The 26,080-nt window shown below is 36.6% G+C and overlaps 1 pseudogene; it reads left to right on the forward strand.

Moving 5' to 3' along the window:
- Positions 1–12,951: 12,951 nt before the first annotated feature.
- Positions 12,952–14,653, forward strand: LOC104246268 (premnaspirodiene oxygenase-like; annotated as a pseudogene).
- Positions 14,654–26,080: the final 11,427 nt, after the last annotated feature.

Raw genomic sequence — 26,080 nt, forward strand, 5'->3', positions numbered from 1 at the left:
CAGGGTTTTTCAACAATAGCTCGTGTACGCACTCGTCACCTCACGTACACGGTACTCGTATATAAAACAGTACCAAATCCTAAGGGGAGTTCTCCCACACAAGGTTAGGCAAGTCACTTACCTCGAACCTAGCTCAAATCAATCTAAAATCCCGCTCTTGCCACGAGTATCCAACTCCGAGTGGCCCAAATCTAATATACAAGCAACTAATTTCGCTAATAATATCAAGGCAAAGGCAAGAAAATAGAAAAACACTCAAAAATCCTCCCCGAGCCTGCGTGTCGAAATCGGGTAAAAATCACAAATTATGAACATCCATTCACTCCCGAGTCCGGATAAATAATTGGTTTTGAAATCCGACCTCAATTTGAGGTCTAAATCCCCAAATTTCGAAATTCCTAATTTCTATCCAAAAATCCCCAATTCCACCATGAAAGCCTTAGATTTTAGATTGAAATCTTGTAAAATGATGTGAAACATTGAAAGAAACTAGTTAAGAATCAGTTACCTATGATTTGGGGAAGAAGAAGTCTTTGGAAATCACCTCTTGAGTTCTAGGTTTTGAAAATTTGAAGAATGAATGAAAAATCTCGTCCAGGTCTCATTTTACCCAGCTGTAGATGTCGCAAATGCGACCTGGGCTTCGAAAATGCGAAGCCAACAAATGTGAGAAATCCATCGCATTTGTGAAGATTCCCACAGTCCTGCCTTCTTCGCAAATGCGGAGAAAGGTTCGCAAATGCGAACTAGCTGGCCACAAATGCGATCAAATGATCGCAATTGCGAAGGTTGCCTCCCCCTATCCCCATCGCAAATGCGGAGGAATATTCGCATTTGCAAACATGAGCTGGCCCAGCTTCTATTTGCATTTGCGATGAGAAACTCGCAAATGTGGACTATGCAGAGATCACAAATGTGATGCCTAACCTCGCATTTGCGAGGTCTGAGGCCTGCAACAAAACCAGCAGTGTTCTAAGTCCTATTTTCACTCCGTAGTCTATCCGAAACTCACCCGAGCCCTCGGGGCTCCAAACCAAACATGCACACAAGTATTAAAACGTCATACGAACTTGCTTGCGCGATCAAATCACCAAAATAACACCTATAACCATAAATTTAGCACCAAATCAAATAAAATTCTCAAGAACACTTTGAAATTTCTATTTTCTCAACCGGACGTCCGAATCACGTCAAACCAATTCCATTTTTCATCAAATTTCACAGACAAGTCTTAAATATTATATTGAACTTGTACCGGGCTCCGGAACCAAAATACGGACCCAATACCAACAAGATCAAACATTAAGAGTTTCTTAAAAACCATTAAATTTTCGGACTATCAATTTTCAACAAAAATTCATAACTCGGGCTAGGGACCTCCGATTTCGATTTCGGGTATACGCTCATGTCCCATATTTTTGTACGGACCCATGGATACTGTCAAAATATGAATCTGAATTCGTTTACCAAAAATGTTGACCGAAGTCAACTCAAATGAAGTTTTTAATCAAAAATTCTTATTTTTTTATCAACTTTCAAAATAAAAGCTTTTCGGAAAACACGCTCGGACTGCACATGCAAATCGAAGAGGGATAAAATGAGGTTTTAAAGGCCTCGGAATACAAAATATAGTTTTAATTCATAAGATGACCTATCTAGTCATCACATTATAGCTCGGATCGTATTTTGTCCCAAATTGACAACTTTCAACGAAACTCATTTTTTTTATTCATTTATCCTTTAATCATCACGGCACTTACTTATCACATGTTATAAATAGCATAAATGCTTATAACCTCCCAAATAATCTCATTCCCGACGAAACTTTAACGTGCGAAAACGCGAAATGTAACAACAAATAAGACAATTAAGGCAAGTATCAATTTAAGCATATAAGCATGGAAGAAATTAACATTTATAATGCGAGAATAATAAATGACAAGTAGCAAGTTAAGGCATAGGAAGCAATTAAGGCATGTAACAATCAAGGCATGGAATGATATAATTACCTAAATTTATTGGCCAAACTACTCACGGGTCCGCTTGGTCAAAATCGAGGTTCGGACCAAAACTCGATCATCATTCATCCCCGAGCCCGATTATGCAAATCAATTCGAAATCCGACCTCAATTCGAGGTCTAAATCCCAATTTTACAAAAATCTCTAATTCTACCAAAATCCTTAATTTCTACCATGGAAATCCTAGATTTAATGTTGAAAACTTATGAAATGTAATGAGTAATTGAAAGAAGTAGATTAGAGTCAATAACCAATGAATTTAGGAAGAAAAGCTCTTGGAAAAATCGCCTCTAAGGTGTTTAGGGTTGAGAATTTGAAAGAATGAGCTAAATCCCGTTATTTCCTTCTTTTGTCCAGGCGCAGATGTCGCAATTGCGATCTGGGTTTCACAATTTGAGAACCCCGCAAATGCGAGATTTGCTTCCAAATGCGAAGATCCCTCATCTCTCCTGCCATCTCAAATGCGATGGTTTTTTTTCGCAAATGCGAACTTGGACTTCCGCAATTGCGACCATTTTGATCGCAAATGCGAACCACTCCCCCCCCCCCCCCGTAGTACTTCGCAAATGTGAAATACTTGTTCGCAAATGCGAACCTGACAGAAGACATGAATGTACACAAATGCGAACAATTGCGAGGTCAGAGACCTGTACCAGAACCAGATTGCACCAGCTATTTTCCTAAGTCCAAAACCACTCTGAAGCCTATATGAAACTCACCCGAGCCCTCGGGGCTCCAAACCAAGCATGCACACAAGTATAATAACATCATACGAACTCGCTCGCGCGATCATAATATCAAAATAACACCTAGAACTACGATGGACACCAAAACGAATGAAAATTTCAATGAAACTTAAGAACATGCAACTTTTCAACCGGGCGTCCGAATCACGTCAAATCAACTCTATTTTGCACCAAATTTTGCAGACAAATCATAAATATTGTAATGAACTCATATCAAGTTCTGAAACCCGAATCCAGATCCGAATTCGATTTCGGACATACCCCTAAGTCCCAAATCACGATACGGACCCACCGAGACCGTCAAAATACTGATCCGGGTTCGTTTGCTCAAAACGTTGATCGAAGTCAACTCAAATGAGTTTTAAAGCACAATCTCATATTTTTATTAATTTTCACATAAAACCTTCTGGGAAAAAATACGGACTGTGCACGCAAATCGAGGAAAGCTAAATGGAGCTAATAGAGGTTTCGGAATACAGAATGAAGGCTAAAACTGAAAATGACCTATCGGGTCATCACACAATAAATTTCCCACAAGTGGGGTCTGGGGAGGATATAATATACGCAGCATTGCACCTACCCTTGAAGGGCATAAAGACTATTTCCGATAGACCATCGGCCGGAGAACGGATGAGATAAGTAATGGCAACAAATAGGACTAACAACAAAATAAAAACAAGTACTAGTACTTGGATAAATAATCCCTGCATTATTTAGTACTAGTACTTTGTTTGATTCACTGGATTAAAAAGGAGATATACAGTGTATAACCCAATATATATGTTTGATTCGAAATTGAACACAACTTGGACAAACTTTTTTTCTAATCTTAACCTTGGTTATTTTAGTAAATTAGATATATATGAATCATTTATTATTTTTTAATAAAATTTCTATTAACTATTCCAATTTTTCACTACAGAATGTTTAAGTATTTCCGATTTGTTGCCGGATCCTAGGATTTCATATTTGTGTCATTTGCAAGAGACTAGACAGGCACAATAGAATTGTTTAATATGTCTACAGTTGCTGCCACACAATTAACTTATATGTAAAAAGTTACATTTCATGTCTTCTGTGTACAAAACTAACAGTTTGAGTTACTGATATCACATAGCTATGGCTGAGGCCTGAGATTGCCAAGAAGCTGATGTTTGTGGAGAAAGTGTCGATGAAAAAAGCGTACATTACATATGCAAGTGACAAGGCTTGAGGAGTAATATAGGATTGCATATAGGCGTTCGTAACACGCAGCGGAAGACAATAACAATCCTAGGCAGATCTTTTCTTGATTAAAATTTATTTACATGTCAAAGATCAAATCTGAGACGTACCTGGTGAAGAGAGTCTCGTTTCAAAAATTCTTCAATAGTGCGAAGACTCTATGCGCATCCACACTGAGACCGATCCTTGCTATCAACTCTTTGATCAACAAAACCCGCAAACAAATTGAATGAACTATTGTGCTAAAGTTCTTCTCAAAAACCGTAGCCAAAGTGAAAGACCAAGAAACTAAATTTTCTTGTCAAGACTTGACTCTTTCGATATCTCTATTGGTTTTTCGACTTCTCCAAGAAGCTGTGTTCGTCACGTTGCTTTAGCTATGTATATATATACGTAAACCCCAACTGGTTTTCATTAGGTTAAAGAAAAGGAACCGGAAAAAAAAAACCAAGTTCTAAATTGGACATTTACATTATATAGGAAAATACTAATCTCATTACTCATGGGATTCTGATAGCCTACACGTCCTTTATGGACTTTGACGTAAAGATGTTGTCCAACTCTAAATTGGACTTCAAGTAATAATTTATATTAAAATTATTAATCTCATTATTATGGGGATGAAATAACCGACGTTGACTTTCACGTCAATCCAATTCTTAATTGGATTGATCAAATATATATATATATATATTTCAACCAAGAGATATAATTTAATTTTATATTCCAAAAATAGAAAACTACAATCTGTTCATAATATTAATTATATCCTCTGTGCTAGCAAAGAATATTATAATATTTCATTTGGACTAACTAACTAAATTTATTTGACTAATTAAATTCTTTAATTTAATCAACAAATAATAAAGTAATTAATCCTTTAGCAAAGATTAGAACACTCGTTAGTGTGCGACCCCATAGGTTCAATACTAAGCTGGTAGTAAATTAATCACATTAGTATACTAATCAAGGGTGACGTCTAGCAACACTCCTTAACGACCGGATAGCTTGAAGCATACAATTTACTCTCAAGAACCAGTAGAAGAATAATGTAGTAATTCCTTCTGTCCTTATAGCTTTGGGTCACCCTAGGATATGGTTTAATTGTCAAATCCTAATAGGCGACCAACTATGTGTTCATGTCAAATATATTCGACCATTGAATGACCTAAGAAACTCTTTTCTTCTTTCATTCAATTGCCCTGGTCAAGGTCTTAATTTGGTCGTTTATAATTCATGACAACATGGAGCTTAAACTCATTGCCAAGAGTTGACAGATTCTATCTTGATCAATCACTAATTCTACAAGTATTTAATCGTACCCAATATCCTTTCAACTATCGCCCTAGGGCCATAGGTGTCTGGTATTAAAGCACAACAAATAACTTGGCAATTACTATGACGATCTCAAGTCAAAGGAAACTCTTACATCACATTCTTCAAGAGAATATCCTATTGACAGTTTATGGTAATTCTAACCATTAGGAATTATCCAATGAATCGGTTCAATAATCATATCTCTATATTCATCATCTATCTATGTGATTTAGTTAATGAGATCAACTAATATTTATCTTATAAAGACAATCACATAAATATTGATCTAACCGGATTACTAATGTCCAAATTAATAATCCTACGATCAAGAACGAATTTAGATTAAATTGTAAGAGACTTTGCTCTCATTATCATGATCTCTATCACGATGACAAATCTCAAAATTTAATCAAGGACCTTATCAAATTAATCAAACAATTAATAATAACTATGATAAAAGAATGCCATATATTTTTATATCAAATAACGTTCACAAAAATATGTTCAAATCATCAAATATGAAATTGGATCTAGGGCATATCTACTATATCCCTAACAATCTCCCACTTGCACTAGATCCAATCGCTCTTGTACTTCATTCCCAATTTTCACTTTTGCTTGTCAAACTCCTTTGCACCAAGAGCTTTAGTGAATAGGTATGGAGCATTTTCCTTTCCATCAACCTTTTGAGTCTAGACGTCTCCACGTTCAATGATCTCTCTTATCAAGTGATACCTTCACAGAACGTGTTTGGATTTTTGGTGTGATCTTGGTTCTTTTTTTTAGAAATGGCTCCAGTATTGTCACACAACATTGGAACCGTACCTTCTATTGAAGGAACCACACCAAGTTCAGTTAAGAACTTTTTCATCCATACAGCTTCCTTAGTAGCTTCACTAGCTGCTATATATTCTGCTTCAATCACTGAATCAGCTACTGTAGCTTGTTTGGAACTTTTCCAACTTACTGCACCACCATTTAAGGTGAATACATAACCAGAAATAGATTTGCTATCATCTCTATCTGAAGAGAAACTTGCATCAGTATAACCTTCAAGTTTCAACTCAGAATCTCCATAGATGAGGAATTGGTCTTTAGTCCTTCTTAAGTACTTAAGAATGGTCTTCACCACCTTCCAATGTTCCTCACCAGGATTTGCCTGATATCGGCTAGTCACTCCAAGTGCATAAGCCACATCAGGACATGTACATGTCATGGTATATATGATAGCTCCCACTGCACTAGCGTATGGGATCCTACTTATGCGTTCTCTCTCTTCAGGTGTTTTAGGAAAATCCTCTCTACTAAGAGTAATTCCAGTGCTTATCGGTAGATAACCTCTTTTGGAATTATCCATATTATACCTCTTTAAGATGGTATCAATGTACAAAGACTGGGAAAGTCCAAGCAGCTTCCTAAATCTATCTCTATAGATATTTATTCCTAATATATAAGCTGTTTCTCCCAAGTCTTTCATGGAGAACTATTCAGATAGCCAAATCTTGGTACTTTGAAATGCCGGTATGTTATTCCCTATGAACAACATATCATCAACATACAATACTAAGAATATAATTGTGCTCCCACTAACCTTTTTGTACACACAAGGTTCTTCTTCGCATCTAACAAAATTGAACTTTTCAATTATCTTGTTAAATCGAATATTCCAACTTCGAGAAGCTTGTTTTAGTCCATAAATGAATCTTTGTAGCTTACAAATTTTATTATGATCAGACGAAGATGTGAAAACTTCAGGTTGTGTCATGTACACATTCTCTTCTAGCTCACCATTAAGGAAAGATGTTTTCACATCCATTTGCCATATTTCATAATCATAGTATGCTACTCTAGCAAGCAAAATCCGAATTGATTTGAGCATTGCCACGGGAGAGAAAGTCTCGTCATAGTCAACTCCTTCTTTCTGACGATATCCCTTGGCAACAAGACGGGCTTTGTAGGTCTCTACCTTTCCGTCTGCTCCAATCTTTTTCTTAAAACCCCATTTACAACCTATAGGTTTTATATCCTTTGTAGGTTTAACTAAAGTCCATACTTTATTTTCCTTCATGGATTCCATTTCGGATTTCATGGCCTTTTGTCACTTCTCATAATCGGAACTTTGTATAGCCTCTTCATAGGTCTTAGGGTCATCATCATTATGATCAACCTCAATTGATACATCATCTTGTACCAATAAATTTAATCTAGTTGGTACATGACGTTCTCGTGTAGACCTTCTAAGAGGTACTTGCACAACCTGTTCACCTTGTGCTGGATTTGGCTGTTGTTCAATTTGGGTAAGAACTGGTTCATTAACATGTTCTTGAACTTCATTTAGTTCTAAACTTCAACCGTTGAAGATGGCAACTTCCTTGGCAACTTCAAAACATCCAATAAAGGTTCTTCAACTTGTGTCTCATAATCTTTATATTGTGTTGATTCGTTAGTTTCTTGAACTTCATCAAGTTCTATTTCTCCACTATAATTTCCTTCCAAACGAAATTTTCTTCCCAAAAAGGTTGTTCCTCTAGCCACAAACACTTTATGGTTAGAAAGGTAATAGAAATACTATCCCATTATTTCTTTGGGATACCCAAGAACCTACACTTATCAGATCTTGAGTCAAGTTTATCAGACTGCAATCTCTTAACATAAGCTGGACAACCCCAAACTTTAATGTGTTTAAGATTATGCTTACATCATTTCCATATCTCATATGGTGTCGTAGAGACTGACTTAATGGAAACTTTATTAAGTAAGTATGTTGCTACTTCCAAAGCATATCCCATAAATTTATTGGAAGATCAAACCCCATCATAGATCTCACCATATCTAATAAGGTTCGATTTCTCCTTTCAGACACACCATTGTGTTGTGGTGTTCCTGGAGGTATCCACTGTGAGAGAATCCCATTCTCTTTGAGATATCCAGTAAAATCTTTACTAAGATATTCTCCACCTCTATCAGACCTTAGTATTTTGATACTTTTACCAGTCTGTTTCTCAACTTCACTACGGAACCTTTTGAACATTTCAAAAGATTTAGATTTGTGTTTCATAAGATACACAAATCCATATCTTGATATATCATCAGTGAAGGTGATGAAGTAAGAATATCCACCTCTAGCTTGAATTTTCATGGGCCCACAAACATCTATATGAATTAGTCCCAATAATTCAGAAGCTCTTTCTCCACTTCCAGTAAATGGAGATTTGGTCATTTTTCCTTTGAGACAAAATTCACAAGTTGGATATGATTTAAAATCATATTTGTCAAGGTACCCCTCCTTGTACAACTTGTTAATTATTTTCTCTCCAATATGACCAAGCCTACAATGTCAAGGGTATGTATGATTTACTTGATCATCTCTTTTCCTCTTAAGACTTGAAACATGCATAATTGAATTAGCATTCACATTAGGTAAGACATAAACATCATGTTGGAGATAGTCATTCACATATAAATTATCACTATAATAAATAGAGCAAATACCATTTCCTATATTAATGCGAAAACCATGTTTGTCTAATATAGAAGCTGAAATTATGTTCGAAACAAATTTAGAACGTAATAACAATCATCCAATATAAGTACTTTACCCGTAGGCATTATTAAAGAAATTAATCCTACAGCTATGGCCGCAACTTTTGCACCATTTCTAACTTGTAGATTAACTTCTCCTTTCTTTAGTCTCTTACTTATCTTGAACTCTTGCAACATATTGCAGATGTTATAACCACTGCCAGTATCTAACACCCACAGTGAAGAATTAGTAGTAGCTAAAGAAACCTTGAAAACATTTTTTATTAATGCCTCACATTGTTTCTTGTCCTTTAGAGTTACAAGATACTCCTTGCAGTTTCTCTTCCAATGTCATTTCTTCTTACAGTGAAAACATTCAGCATCACATACTGACTGCAAGATCAAATCTTTACCAAGCTTGTACCCCAACTTCTCATGTTCTTCGGTAAGAACAATCACATGATTGCTAAGGGGTCCAACTAGAGAGTTTTCAATGTCCAACTGTGTATCAACCATCTTCTTAAGATATTCAATTATTGTAGTTGGATCCATATTCTGATGTTTCCTCTGGAGTTCAGAACTCATAGAAGCGAGAATGTTGCGTTTAATAACAAGGCATTCTTCCAAGTGTTTCTGATAAACCTTGGTGCCTTGAGCATCATTTTCTGGTGGGATTAGCTTTGCAGGCTTATCGATCACATCAATGAGCTTTTCATGCATGAGAACAATTCTTAAATTTCTATATCAATCATCAAAGTTTGGTCCTACCAACTTGTTGGTCTCAAGTATTTCACGCAGTGATATAATAGACATATTGAGAAATCTAAAATATAGAAAAGAAAAGGCAATGATATAAGAACATATTTGCATATATCATAAAGATATGGATTTTTATCTAAATGATATTTCCACTAATTATTTTAAACTATTTACCCTCATTATAGTTTACGAAATCTTTATTTCTATTAGTGGAGTAAAGGAATCCTTTAACAATATGTATGAGTCTCTTGGAAGTCAAGTCGTTTCTCACATATATTTTAAAGATAGGTACTCTTACCAATTATATCCCCATACAATTTTCTTAAATAGCTCTATGTCAAATAGTCCCCTAGTAGTCAAGTCGATCTTATTGGCATAGTTGAGTTCAACCATCATGATAGCAAAGAACTTATTAAATTTTATACTCCCTCGGGTGGTCCAGGCGTCTAATGTAAAATTGAATAATTCTTCCAATCCATACATCTAATGCAATAAATAATTTTAACATATTCTCGAACTATAAATCTCCTGGTAGTCAGGTCGCTCCTTATAAACAAGAAATAAGTAAAATTATTTACCTTGATAGATAGCTCTATAATAAAATATCTTATATTTTATTATTTAAGAACTCAAATTTTAGTAAGAGGGAATTGTTACTAAAATAGTTTTTAATAACATGAAGATCAAATCTTTTATAGCATGTGAATTTAGTTCAAGTTGTCTACATGCTTAGTCCTAAATTGATTTATATCACATGTAATAAATAATTCAAAATTATGTAACGAACAAGCATGCATAAAAATGAAATTCAACATCTTCTAACATGATTATCTTATATATCACATAAAAGTAATTCATGCCAGAATATCATTATTAATTAACATCTCATGAACTAATAACAATTAAAAAATAATAATAGAATCATGTAACCTATTATAGATTCCCGTCGTATCTAATACAAAATTTCAAATTCAAGTTATGAACCATCTCAATAGTTATACGAATACATACTTTATCCATAATAAAATAATATCAGCATTCAAACGATTTGACTATTGCACAAGACACATGTATTATGATTTGAACTCTTCAAATATAATATTAAAATATTTCGTAAATAAATTTTAGACACAATAAACTACGGCTCTAATACCACTGAAGGATTGCATATAGGCGTTCGTAACACGCAGCGGAAGACAATAACAATCCTAGGCAGATCTTTTCGTGTTTAAAATTTATTTACATGTCAAAGATCAAATCTGAGACGTACCTGGTGAAGAGAGTCCCGTTTCAAAAATTCTTCGATAGTGCGAAGACTCTATGTGTATCCACACCGAGACTGATCCTTGCTATCAACTCTTTGATCAACAAAACCCGCAAACAAATTGAATAAGCTATTGTGCTAAAGTTCTTCTAAAAAACCGTAGCCAACGTGAAAGACCAAGAAACTAAATTTTCTTGTCAAGACTTGACTCTTTCGATATCTCTGTTGGTTTTTCGGCTTCTCCAAGAAGTTGTGTTGGTCACGTTGCTTTAGCTATATATATATATATATACGTAAACCTCAACTGTTTTTCCTTAGGTTAAAGAAAAGGAATCGGAAAAAAAAACAAATTCTAAATTGGACGTTTACATTATATAGGAAAATACTAATTCCATTACTCATGGGATTCTGATAGCTTACACGTCCTTTATGGACTTTGACATGAAGATATTGTCCAATTCTAAATTGGACTTCAAGTAATAATTTATATTAAAATTATTAATCCCATTCTTATGGGGATGAAATAACCGACTTTGACTTTCACGTCAATCCAATTCTTAATTGGATTGATCAAATATATATATATCACACACACACGCGCGCGCACACACACACACACACACACACACACACACACACACACACACATATATATATATATATATATATATATATATATATATATATATATATATATATATATATTTTTCAACCAAGAGATATAATTTAATTTTCTATTCCAAAAATAGAAAACTTCAATCTGTTCACAATATTAATTATATCATATGTGCTAGCAAAGAATATTATAATATTTCATTTGGACTAACTAACTAAATTTATTTGACTAATTAAATTCTTTAATTTAATTAACAAATAATAAAGTAATTAATCCTTTAGCAAAGATTAGAACACTCGTTAGTGTGCGACCCCGTAGGTTCAATACTAAGCTGGTAGTAAATTAATCATATTAATATACTAATCAAGGGTGGCGTCTAGCAACACTCCTTAACGACCGGATAGCTTGAAGTATACAATTTACTCTCAAGTACTAGTAGAAGAATAAGTAGTAATTCCTTCTGTCCTTATAGCTCTGGGTCACCCTAGGATATGGTTTAATTGTTAAATCCTAATAGGCGACCAACTATGTGTTCATGTCAAATATATTCGACCATTGAATGACCTAAGAAACTCTTTTCTTCTTTCATTCAATTGCCCTAGCCAAGGTCTTAATTTGATCGTTTATAATTCATGACAACATGGAGCTTAAACTCATTACCAAGAGTTGACAGATTCTATCTTGATCAATCACTAATTCAAAAAGTATTTAATCGTACCCAATATCCTTTCAACTATCGCGCTAGGGCCATAGGTGTCTGGTATTAAAGCACAACAAATAACTTGGCAATTACTATGACGATCTCAGGTCAAAGGAAACTCTTACATCACATTCTTCAAGAGAATATCCTATTGACAGTTTATGGTAACTCTAACCATTAGGAATTATCCAATGAGTCGGTTCAATAATCATATCTCTATATGCATCATCTATCTATATGATTTAGTTAATGAGATCAACTCATCTTTATCCCATAAAGACAATCACATAAATATTGATCTAACCGGATAACTAATGTTCAAATTAATAATCCTACGATCAAGAACGAATTTAGATTAAATTGTAAGAGACTTTGCTCTCATTATCATGATCTCTATCACGATGACAAATCTCAAAATTTAATCAAGGACCTTATCAAATTAATCAAACAATTAATAATAACTATGATAAAAGAATGCCATATATTTTTATATCAAATAACGTTCACAAAAATATGTTCAAATCATCAAATATGAGATTGGATCTAGGGCATATCTACTATATCCCTAACAGGTACAAGGGATAAGGGATAATTAATCCCGGGATTAACTTTGACATGAGTTTATCCCACTTTTGGTTGCGATAAAATCATCGTATGACTAATTCCGAGATTAGTTATGCTGTAATTGTAGTGTTATTTTTATCCCAATGCGAGAGTGGGATAACAATTTGGGAATAACTAATTCGGGAATAATTAATCCTGTGATAACTTGTTTACCAACCAAATGACCCCCGCAAGTATAACTTTTTTTGGGATTATTTATTCCACCTCTTAAATGGAATAAAATAATACCAAAATTTGTATAGCAGAACTTCCTAGTGCAAAGATCGTCAAGTCCTTTAGTGCGATACGACAAGATGAGCTTTCAAGTCTCATTTCATCAATTCGTTCCATCACCGGTTCTGCAGCAAACATAACAGAAAAAATATTTTGGTTTACGAGCTCTGTCACTTATAGATCTGCGTTCGGACTAATATCCAAAGATCAAGACGAGTTTATAATAATATTAAAGGAAATACTCGAATTAGCGGGACTGCAGGAGGATTTGATGTGGCTGATTTGTTCTCTTCTTGGAAGTTACAAAGAATGAGTGCTGTGAGATCTAAATTGGTGAATGCACATCAGAAAGTTGATGAAATTATGGAGGATATCTTAAATGAGCATACTGAAAATAAATCAGCTGGGAACAAAGGAAATGATGAACATTTGGTTGATGTTTTCCTAAGAATTAAGGAGAACGCTCAACTTCAATACCCAATCACATATGACAACGTAAAGGCAGTGCTCTTTGTAAGTTTGCATCAATTTACTTGAGTCTTTCTCACGCTAATTTTAGAGTCTGTATAGAAGATGCTTACATCTTTGCTGATCTCGTTTTGATGTATACATTAAGTGTTGGAGTAATTAATTGTCCAATACAATTCTTACAGGCTAACTGTTTTATCCTTCCAAGCTTAACATAAGAAATGCAAAGATAATCAGTAGTCAAATCACAAATGTATGTAGCTAAATCAAAGGTTCAAGTGCAGGGATTCTCAAATTGGAGGTTTATAACTCTAGACGCCTTTTAAGATTTCTCCTTAAAAGGATTTAGTAATTAAAATTCTATAACCTATTAAAAGAAAAAACTAAAATTCTATTGAGTTACATATTTTTTACCTTACAAAAAAATTTATTGACTTCATTTGTTTGTTTGTTGACATAGGACATCGTTATTGGTGGAATTGATACCTCAGTGTCAACTATTATTTGGGCATTGCCAGAAATGACGAAGAACCCAAATGTTATGACCAAGGCTCAAAGTGAAGTGAGAAAAGTTTTCACCGCCAAATGATGTGGTGCAGTGGATGGGACTGCTATTCTCTTAATCGGAGGTTTTGGGTTCAAGCTTTGGGTATGAAAAAATCCTTGGTAGGGAGCGCTTCCCCTGAATGAGGCCCTACGCGGTGCGAATCCGAATTAGTCGGGCTTCAATGCGGATATCGAACACCGGATGAGAAACCAAAAAGAAGTGAGAAAAGTTTTTGAGGGAAAGAAAAATTATGATAGAAGAAGATCTTGAAAAGTTGACATATACATTAAGGCTATACCCTCCCTTTCCTCTAGGGCCTAGGGAAGGTAGCGAGCAAACAGATATTGATGGATACACCATACCTTAAGACTAAAGTACTGGTCACTATATGGTAACTTGGGAGATATCCCGGAAGTTGGAATGATCCTGGAAGTTTTATACCAAAGAGATTTGAGAACTCTTTCTATCGACTTTATGGGAAATCACTTTGAGTTTATTCTATTTGGTACAAGAAGAAAGGATTTGTCTAGGAATGCTATTTGGTTTAATTAATGTTGGACTTCCACTAGCGCACTTACTTTACCACTTTGAATGGAAACTCCCATATGGAACTAATCCACAAAATTTAATATGACTGAAGCACAGAGATTAACTGCAGTGAAAAAGAAAGATTTATATTTGGTTGGCACAGATCATAGAGACGATGAAGAATTCTGATGTGTTGCTTGATATTTGTGAAATATGGTCCCACCACGGACTACACACAATTCTTCATCTGCTAAATTTAGGCTTGGTTTATGTATTTATATCCATTTGCTGCAGAGTTTGATATACACTATACACTTGTGGGGATTGTGTCGTGCTTAATTCTTAAAGAAATGGGATATCAAATCAATGCTCGATGACTAAAAATGCTGTTCTTACACAATATTACATGTTAGTTAAATTACTTTTGACCAATTTCCGAACTTACTTTCGTATGTTATAAATAATGTCTCAGCCCTCAGGGAATAAAATAAGAAAAAAAAAAACAGATTGAAACTTGATCTTAAAGGTTTTGGATATTCTGCTAGTACTATTATTTATCCACCTAGTACTCAAGTTACCAGTTAATAAGACGTCACAAAAAGAAGTTGAAACTTCGACTGATGCCACAATAACAAGTACTAGTAACTGAGCAAGATTCAAAGCCCGTTTGGTAAGCTTCTCCGAAGCCAAAAACATTTTTTTTCCGAATAAATGTATTTTTTTCTCAAAGTTGAAGTGTTTGGCCAAGTTTTTAGAAGAAAAAAAAGTGTTTTTAAGTAGAAGCAGAAGCAGTTTTGGAAAAACAAAAAAAAATAGCTTCTCTCCAAAAGCAATTTTTTGAAAAGCACTTTTGAGAAAATACACTTAGAAGCCGTTTTTAAAAGCTTGGTCAAACACTAATTACTGCTCAGAAGTACTTTTCAAAGTAATTAGTCAAACACAAACTGCTCTTCACCAAAAGTACTTTTGAAAAAGCATTTCTCAAAATAAGCTGATTTTTGCAGCTTGGCCAAATAGGCTATCAGTTTCCGTTATTCGTAACCCAGTCGATCCCTTCCGATTCATAGCCTGTTTGGCCAAGCTTCTTTTTGGCCAAAAGTACTTTTTTGCCAAAAGCACTTTTGGCCAAAAATTGAGGTTTTTTTTTTTGGCAATCCGCTAGGCAAGCGCTTAGGGCTAGTTTTTTATTAACAAGAGAAAAGAAAAATACAACAATTAGGAAGAGTACAAATAAGGGGGACAATAGCACCGGTATTGTTACCCATATGCCTTGGCTATATAATCACTCATATGCGCCTCACATTGCCTTATGATGGCAGCCTCATGTAGAGGATTCATGAGGTAGCTGCCGGCAAAGTCTCACGAGGGCATATAATCTCATAGCCTTGAGGATATTTTCCAAAGGCATAGACCAAGGCAACACTAACTAGGCTAAACCTTACCTTACTATTCCTATTGAGGCTTTAAGTAGCCTCACCTACTAGCATGCATGTAAAAAATAAGAGCTGGAAATTACCAAATATTCAATGATCATCACAGAGTTTATAACATACTCTGTGATGATATTACAAATGAGAATACTAATATAATGGTAGAATAAAATGATGAAGGAATTAAAATGTTGTCCCTTCTTGTCCGAACTTGTAATTTCTTCAATTTGTAACTCTTTTTCATCACAATCCCAATTCTTCAAGATGTATTCAAAATTCATGATTTCTTTTTTGAACGATTGGACTTTGTAGATGTAGTTGGGGCGGCCTTCTTTTGTTTGGCAACTCTCATTGGGAGTCGCCTAACATTTAAAAAATTGTTGTCCCAACTATTTTTCCTTGTATGAGATTTCCTATTTTTTCCGCTATGCATAGGTGACAAATCACTTTTTCTTGCTGCCTTTGCCCTGCATTGATTTAGAATATCATCTTCTTCACTTTCTTCATATGTATCTCTGCCCATAAGCACCTGATTTTGCAAGTCTTGAACATGTTCTTGAATTACCACATTGTTTCCATCATGTTTATTAACCAACGCTGCCTTGTTTTTGTGTTGTAATATGCTTTGCATTTTGTTCTTGCTATTATTCACTCGACCAGTGCTTAAAGCAGTAAGATTTAATGAGCTAGCAGGCTTTGAGCTTACCATTGCATCCAATAGCTTTCTTTCCGCTGGTGTAATATTAGGAGCGGTTGTCACCATTTGTTGATGCCCAGAAATTGTTGTTACTGTTGATGTGCGATCAGCAGTAGGTTTAATAACTGGATCATTTTGATTAAGTTGCTGCTCCATTGCATCGAAGATTGGATTATCTGTTACAATATGTTGTTGCCCAGATTTTATTGTAGCAGCTGTTTGATCAGTTGCAGCTGGGACTAACTGCTTTGTATGTATTGTTGCAGTTTGCTTCAAGCTTCCAGTTGGAGAATTTCTGGGCAAAAAAATTGGAATGTTGATGTTCAATTTGCTCCTATGACTTGTTGTTGGTCCCTCATCATATTTTGCCATTGCTAGACAGTCAAGATCTTCACCTGCACTCTCTTGATCGACCTCCTGATCAGCTTCTTCAAATGAAAACCCTGCATGACCATCACCCCAATCCTCATATTCGTCATCCTCTTCACGTTGTTGTAACCAAAGTTTAGATTTGATCACTTTTGCTTGGATAAATTCATCATTGTTTCCAGTCAAGATCCCAACGTTTTCATTCCCAGAAATCTGGGCAGAAACTGTTTTGTCAGCGACTTGCTCTGCAATTTTCTGCTGCTCAGTTGCAAGTGTATGTGCAACAGCTTGTTGCCCATTCCTATGACCTTTTTGATGCCCTCACCTGTTGGTTTTTCAATTAAATCATCAACTGCAGCACCAGATTTTGGATCCCTAGCAGTAAGTCGATCAGCAGTTGCAGTCAATGCAACAGTAGCATCCAAAGCTAAAAATACAGTATCTGATTCCATTCCAGATTTGTCACGTCCTACTATCACATTAGTTGCATGGTTCTTGGCATTGGTTGCTCGAGCATCAGGACGTTTAGCATTAACTGCAGCTTGAAAATCACCAGTACCAACCTTGTCCTTGCCAAATTGTGCAGATACCTCACCTCGATCAACAGCATCTTTGGGCCTGATACTTGCGGAACATTAGACTGTTTCTGCTGTGTATTAAACTGTCCAATAACTGAAGGGAACTTAGAAGCAGTCCTGAATTGACCAACACCTTCAGCACATTCTACTGCTGCTTTGTCCACTGGTTTAACAGGTGCAACAGCAGTTCCCTGAGCCAGAATCCCCTGCTCAAATCCCTACTCCCTTTCAGCTTGAGCATTTGGAAATTTAGCCTCTACATTGACAGTCTGCTTTTCATGATCAGTAGCATCTTGCAATGCCCTTGTTACAGTTTCCATTACGTTAGCTTGACCATTAACAATCTTTGATCATGTTCGATTATCATCATAAATTCCTTCAGCGGATCTCTATTGGCCAGCATTAGCCTTATTTAATTCTCCATTAGTTGTTTCAGTCACATTACAGTTGCCAACTTCTTTTGCAACATCGTCCACCGACTGGCCAAATCTTTTGGCATTAAGGAATTCCATGGCATCTCCTTTTAATTTATCAACACTGGACATGCCATCGATCGAATTTTCGGCGTCGTCGATCTTATTCTTTAAAAGCAGTCAACACATCTCCTCTACGTGGCCTTGCCGTTTACAATAGATACAATAACCCCGGAGGTTATCATATATTACTTCTTGAAACACCTCGATAATCTTTCCAGATGCATTATCAACATGCTGCAAACGTATACGCGTTGGCAGTTTGTCTAAGAGATTGAGAATAACCTTAACTCTAGCAGTGTTAGGTCGAGATTTCACCTGTGTTGCTTTGTCGATAGCGATTGGTTTACCCACTGCATTAGCTATTGACAACAGTGATTGTCGATCAAATAATTCTGGAGACAAGTTTGGTAATGAAATCCAAACTGCAGCCTTTGATGTTTCTTCCTTAGGATTGTATCCAACTGTCCAAGGGAAGACCCTATACTGATGTTGTTCGCCACTGTGCGAAAAAGAATTTACTGCTTGGGCTAGTGCATTGACAAAATCCTCTGGTTGATCCAATCTTAACAGTAGTTGACATGGGGCAAGATGACCAATCAAGCAATGGCCTTTTATGCTTAGTATTTTTGGCAGTAAGCTTCTTAGAACCTGCAAATCTGGCACTCTTGGAGATAACTTCAGCACAACTGCTTGATGCAGTCCTTCTTCAACAGCAAAAGTTTGTCTTTCCTCTATTGTGAATTGAATTGTAGGTTCCCCATGAACAATTTGGACAGGTTTTAAGACCAGTTTTGTGGAGATTGAAGCAGAATTATTTGTAAGTAATTGAGAGGCGTAAGTTTGTTGAATCTTGTTGTTGGGGATATGCTCACTACCATTTGGATTGGGCTCTCCCACAGCTGGAAGCTGGGGAGAGACGATGGCAGCCATGGCTGCTCAAAACACAAATCCTGCGATCTACAGTAAACTTCACATTAATTCATGAAGATTTTCAAGGCTCCATTAGCGTGAAGAAGCAGATGAATTTAATAAAAATTTTGCGCGCTACAGTAATCGCTATAGTAATCGCGAAATGAAAATTAAGATCTGGAAAAACTGGCTATTGATTTGAGGATGAAACCAACTGGGGATTGTTCGCAAAGAGAAGGGGGTTCTTTTGAGACCAATTTGGTTGCACGCTACATAAAGGCAGTAGCTTTGCAATTTTTCATATAAGAAATGGATGCTACAGTATTTTCAAAAAAACAAATTTAAGATCTGTTGTGTATAGCTATGGATTTGAAGGTAAAATCAAATGGGGATTGTTATACAAGAGAAGGGGGTTCTTTTGATAACAATCTTGTGAAGCCTTGCCGGATGCCGGAATTATGACTCGTGAATAGTAACGGATTTACTATTCACCCTTCTTCCAAGAGAGAAGGAACCGTTAGGAGTTAGGCTTAGGATAAATTGAGGTGTTTGGCCAAGCTTTTGGAAGGAAAAAAAGTGTTTTTGAGGAGAAGCAGAAGCTGTTTTAGAGAAGCAGAAAAAAGTAGCTTCTCTCCAAAAGCACTTTTCTGAGAAGCACTTTTGAGAAAAATACGCTTAGAAACAGTTTTTTTTAAAGCTTGGTCAAACACTAATTGCTTCTCAGAAGTTCTTTTCAAACTAATTAGCCAAACACAAACTATTTCTCACCAAAAGTACTTTTGAGAAAAGTACTTTTGAAAAAAAAATATTTCTCAAAATAAGCTAATTTTTGCAGCTTGGCCAAACGGGCTATCAGTCTGTTCCTTACTATTTTAGATATTGAGACAGCATTGAACATAATGTAGAGGGACAATCTAGAACCTCACTAAATTTATCAAGACTTCGTAATATAGTGAGAAGCATTTGGCCTGATCATACAACAGAAAAAAGAGGAAAATTTATTCAACCAATCTAGTTAAACATATTTTTGCTTTATATGGGACAAAGAGTACTAGATATTGAAAGTGTTGGTTTATGTTTAGTCAACAATTGCATGCTAGGAGGAAGCTTCCTCCTTTGATGTCACCCATGACATCAAGAGGAGGTAGTTTGATGTCACCAATGACATCAAGAGGAGGTCTTTACCCCTATAAATAGATGCACTCCTTCATTTGTAGAAACCATCCCAAAAATAATACAATACACTGTAGTAAGTAGAGAGTTAAGAGATAAATTCTCTTAAGTATAATTGGGAACTCTCCCCTTCCTTTGTTAATAATAAAAAGGCAACTGTTCTCTAGTAGACGTAGAATTATTTTGATCCGAACCACGTTAAATCTTGTGTTCTTTTTTTTACGTTTCCGCTAACAATTGGTATCAGAGCGACATGATTCTTTAACGATCCAAGGAGGAAGATCAAGCAAAGATGAGTTCCATGAAGTTTGAAATTGATAGATTCAGTGGACGCAACAACTTCAATATTTGAAAGATCCAGATGATGGCGTTACTGCGGAGGGAAGGTTCAATCCATGCTATTGACGGAAAGTATTCTAAGGATATATCAGCACCCGACAAGGAGAAGATTGAAGGGGATGCATTGAGTGCAATCCAACTATCCCTTACACCTAACGTGCTTTGTGAAGTAAGTACGGGTACCGAAGAGACGGCCAAACAGTTATGGGAAAAGCTAGAAGGGCTATACCAAGACCGATCAGTGACAATAAGGATGTTGTTACAACGGCGTCTTCACACATTTAAGATGGGGTCAGGTACTTCGTTACAAGATCATTTAGATGCATTCAATAAACTTGTCATGGACTTACAAACTGCAGGAATTAAAAAAGAGGAGGAGACGCTTGCATGTGCTTTGCTATTTTCATTGACTTCAGGATATTGTGAAATTGAGAATTCAATGATGTATAGCAAGGAGCCTATAAAGCTTGAGCAAGTGCGGCAGACACTTAACTCTAGTGATGTGCGGAGGCACATTGAAGGAGATAGAGATGACCAGGAAAGTGGGCTCTTTATGAGAGGCCGGACTAGCCAACATGGAAAGAGCAAATCAAAGCACAGATCAAAGTCTCGTGTGAACAAGAAGAATACAGAGTGTTGGGGTTGTGGCAAGAAGGGGCACTTTGAATGAGATTGCCCAATGTCAAAGTCCAAGGAAAAGGCGAGTGCATCTACAGTTGAACAGGTACATGATTTTGATAATGATTATGTACTAACAACATCGTGTAATAATAATACTCCCTCTGTTCCAATTTATGTGAACTTATTTCCTTTTTGGTCCGTTCCAAAAAGAATGAACCCTTTCTAAATTTGGTAACAATTTAGTTTAAACTTACAACTTTACCCTTAATGAGAAGCTTTTATAACCATACAAATACTCTGGGGCCCATTTGGACTTGTTTAGGACCACAAATTCCAAAAGTCTTCATTTTTTTCTTAAACTCTGTGCCCAGTCAAACAGGTTCACATAAATTGAAACGGAGAGAGTAGTATTTATGGAAACAAATGGGTGTTAGACTCTGCTTGTACTTTGCATATGACGTTCCGAAAAGACTGGTTTAGCAGTTATGAGAAAAGTGGAGGAACCGTAGTAATGGGCAATAATGCAACTTGTGCAATAGTTGGCATTGGCTCAGTTCGGGTTCATTGCCATGATGGAGTCATAAGGGCTATTACACAAATCTGTCATGTTCCTGATCTGAAGAAGAATTTGATCTCCCTGAGTACTCTGGATGAACAAGGCTACAGGTACATGAGCGAAGCAAGAACTATAAAGGTGACTAAAGGTTCTTTAGTCATGCTGAAAAGAAAGCTGGAGAACGGCCTTTACACATTGGCCAGAAGCACCATTGTTGGCTCTGCAAATGCATCTACAGTGTAGTTATCTAATGATGACAAGGCAAGACTATGGCATATGAGACTGGGTCATATGAGCGTACGTAGACTGGAGATGTTGAGCAATCGTAACATTTTGGAAGGTGAGAAGATCAGCACACTTGACTTCTGTGAGCACTGTGTTCTAGGGAAGCAGAAGAAGGTCAGCTTCAGCACTGGCAAACACAAGATAAGAGGAGTGCTAGACTATATCCATTCAGATTTATGGGGTCCCTCTAAACTTCCATCGAAGGGCAGAAAGAGGTATCTTCTCACTTTTATTGATGATTTCTCACGAAAGGTTTGGGTGAATTTTTTGAAGGCAAAAAGTGATGCTTTTGAAGTATTTAAAGAGTGGAAGATTTTGGTTGAAAATCAAATGGAGCGGAAAATCATGTATCTTCGCACAGACAATGGCTTGGAGTTTTGCAATGAAGAGTTTAATAAATTCTGCAAGGTTTATGGGATCTCAAGACATAGGACTATCAGGCATACCCCACAGTAAAATGGAGTTGCCGAGAGAATGAACAGAACTCTTCTTGAAACGGCTCGTTGTATGCTCCTACAAGCCAAAATGTCCAAAGTATTTTGGGCTGAAGCATTTCACACTGCTGCTCATATTGTCAATCGATCTCCAGCATCGGCAATTGACTTTAAGACTCTGAATGAGGTATGGTCAGGTGAACCCTCTAACTATTCATACTTATGAGTATTTGGGTGTCCAGCTTATTATCACGTTAATGAAGGAAATCTTGAACCAAGGGCTAAGAAGGCCATATTCGTAGGGTATGTGGATGGAGTAAAAGGGTACAAACTTTGGTGTTTGTCTTTACTCAAATTTATAGTTAGTAGAGATGTCACCTTCGATGAATCCTCTATACTTGATCCCCGTAAAGTTTCCGTGGAGTTTTCAGGAAACAAGAACAACGAGCAGGTGGAGCTTCCGGTGGAGCTTGCCAAGGAAAAGGATCAAGAGACTCAGGTTAAAGATGAGTCAGAAGATGTAGGCGTTGAAGAACTTGCTGTCAATGAACCATACACAATTGCGAAGGGGAGGGAGAAGAGGCAGACACGAGAACCGGAACGCCTTATAAATCAAGCAAACTTGATTGCATATGCGTTCGTAGCTGCACAAGAAGAGATTAAAGATCTGGAGCCCTCCTCGTATATTGAAGCAACTTCTTGCAAGGATGCCGCACAATGGCGGTTAGCCATGACTGAAGAGATGGAGTCTCTTCACAAGAATCAGACATGGGTCTTAGTGAAAAGACAAAAGGGGAAGAGGACAGTTGGATGCAAGTGGGTCTACCGAAAGAAAGAGGGAATTCCTGAAGTGGAAGATGCTAGGTTCAAGGCGAGATTGGTTGCAAAAGGATTCAGTCAGAAGGAGGGAATTGACTACAATGAGATTTTCTCTCCAGTCGTGAAGCATAGCTCAATTCGCGTGCTACTAGCATTGGTTGCCCAATTTGACTTGGAGCTTCAACAGCTTGATGTCAAAACTGCTTTCTTACACGGTGATCTAGAAGAGACAATCTATATGGATCAGCCTGAAGGTTTCCTAGCTGAGGGAAAAGAAGATCACGTATGCCAACTAAAGAAGTCTTTGTATGGTTTGAAGCAATCCCCTAGACAGTGGTACAAGAGGTTTGATGCATTCATGACTACACATGAATTCTCAAGGAGTGCATTTGATAGCTGTGTGTATCACAAGAAGATGTCTGGTAACTCAATGATTTATTTACTGTTGTATGTTGATGATATGCTTATTGCTGCTAACAACATTACAGAGATAAATGCTTTGAAGAAACTGTTGAGTAAGGAATTTGACATGAAGGATTTAGGAGCTGCAAAGAAAATCCTTGGTATGGAGATTTCAAGAGAAGACGGTGTTGTACATCTTTCTCAGAAGAGGTATATTGAAAGGGTTCTCGAGAGATTCAATATGCATACATGCAAGCCTGTAAGTACACCATTAGCTCCTTATTTTAAATTTTCAGAGTTACAAATGCCTCAGTCCGAGGATGAGGTGGAGCATATGTTAAAGATCTTATGCTAGTGCAGTTGGTAGCATTATGTATGCTATGGTATGCACATGTCCAGGTATTGCTCAATTTGTAAGTGTGATAAGTAGATACATGTCCAGCCTAGGAAAGAGGCATTGGGAAGCTGTCAAGTGGATATTGAGATATCTCAAAGGAGCTTCTGGTGTTGGTCTGACCTTTCGAAAAAGTGGTGGAGGTATTTCAGTTCTCGGTTATGTAGATTCTGACTATGCAGGAGATTTTGACAGAAGAAGGTCCACAACTGGATACATCTTTACCTTCGTTGGCAGTGCCGTTAGTTGGAAGTCGACTCTGCAGTCGATTGTCGCTTTGGCTATGACAGAAGCAGAATACATGGCAGCAGCGGAGGCGGTGAAGGAAGCTATCTGGTTGAAAGGTTTAGTAGCGAAATTGAGTTTGGTTCAGCTGGAATCAACTCTTAGATGTGATAGTCAGAGTGCTATTCATCTAATGAAAAATCAGAGATTTCATGAGCGCACTAAATACATTGATGTCAAATTTCATTTTATTTGAGATGTTGTTGAAGAGGGAACTATCAAGGTCGTGAAGGTTATCACAGACGATAATGCTACAGATATGTTGACCAAGATAGTCCCGCTCGCTAAGTTTGCACACTACAAGGACTTGGCGGGGTGTGCATCAACTGATGCAACTCCGAAAAGAACAGTTGTTAGGTGGAGGTGGTATGTTCAACAATGGCTTGATTCTTCTTGTTTCTTACAACGGGGTTGCCCAATAAACTTAGAAGTTTTGGCCGCTCGAAACGCAAACCAAGGTGGAGATTGAAAGTGTTAGTTTATGTTTAGTCAACAATGGCATGCCAATTGAAAGAGTTGGTGGAAAGAGTTGGTGTGGATGCTAGGAGGAAGCTTCCTCCTTTGATGTCACTCATGACATCAAGAGGAGGTAGTTTGATGTCACCAATGACATCAAGAGGAGGTCTTTACCTCTATAAATAGATGCACTCATTCATTTGTAGAAACCATTCCAAAAATAATACAATACATTGTAGTGAGTAGAGAGTTAAAGAGAGAAATTCTCTTAAGTGTAATTGGGAACTCTCCCCTTCCTTTGTTAATAATAAAAAGGCAACTGTTCTCTAGTGGACGTAGGATTATTTTGATCTGAACCACGTTAAATCTTGTGTTTTTCACGTTTCCGCTAACAGACATAGATATCCTTTTACATAGTTTGGATATTAGTTTTAAATTGCCACTTCTGAACAAGAACAGTGTTCCTTACGTGTTATTTCTGGAAACAATAGTTGCTCCACTGTGGAATGTCATTGTGATATACTCAGAACCTTATGGAGAGGCTCAACACAAATAATTCTCAAAGGTTGTAATCGAGTAGTCAAAAGAAAAAAAGATAATCCACAAATAATTAAACAAAAAAACATAAATGCAAGAAAATATCTTTAAACAAACAATAACTATAGGGACAAACGAATGAAAGAACTATAATTAAACTACATGGACGCAAATAAGATCATGTAAATCAAGTTCAAAAGCCATTTTAAATTTCTAATTTGGCTGAAAAATATGCAATTTTGGGTTTTCAGTCGTGAGCTAACTCATTCTAAATTTCAACTTTCTTACTCTTGCTCATTAGTCATCCTAAATTTCAACTATTCTACTCTTCCTCACTGAAAGTTCAGTCATGACATTTTCTTAACAAATACATATCACTTTTTAATGTGACTTTGTCAATACACTTATGTGTTGTGCTCTTAGAAACTGAAGCCATTGGGTGAAGATGTGCACAGCTTAGCACCTTAACGCCACACTAAAGCGCCAACTGAGCATATAGCAGACAGATGGCTCCACCAAGCTTGAGGGCTGAAGAGTGCTTTAAGGCTTCTAAACAGCAATTGACACAAGAAAAGATTACAAACCATTTACTCAGTGATAAAAATGACAAACGCGGGATGCTCCTATCCAGCTCAAAATGTCAACTAACAGAAACACAAACTAATTTATTTAAATACAGTTTCCACAGCAAAATAAGTAGGCTCTTTGAGAAGCCAAGAACCTCGGATCCAACTGACACTAAAATAGAGAAAGCTTATAAAATAGATCACAGA

This window comes from Nicotiana sylvestris, chromosome 6, assembly GCF_000393655.2.
Source record: "Nicotiana sylvestris chromosome 6, ASM39365v2, whole genome shotgun sequence".
Lineage (NCBI taxonomy): Eukaryota > Viridiplantae > Streptophyta > Magnoliopsida > Solanales > Solanaceae > Nicotiana > Nicotiana sylvestris.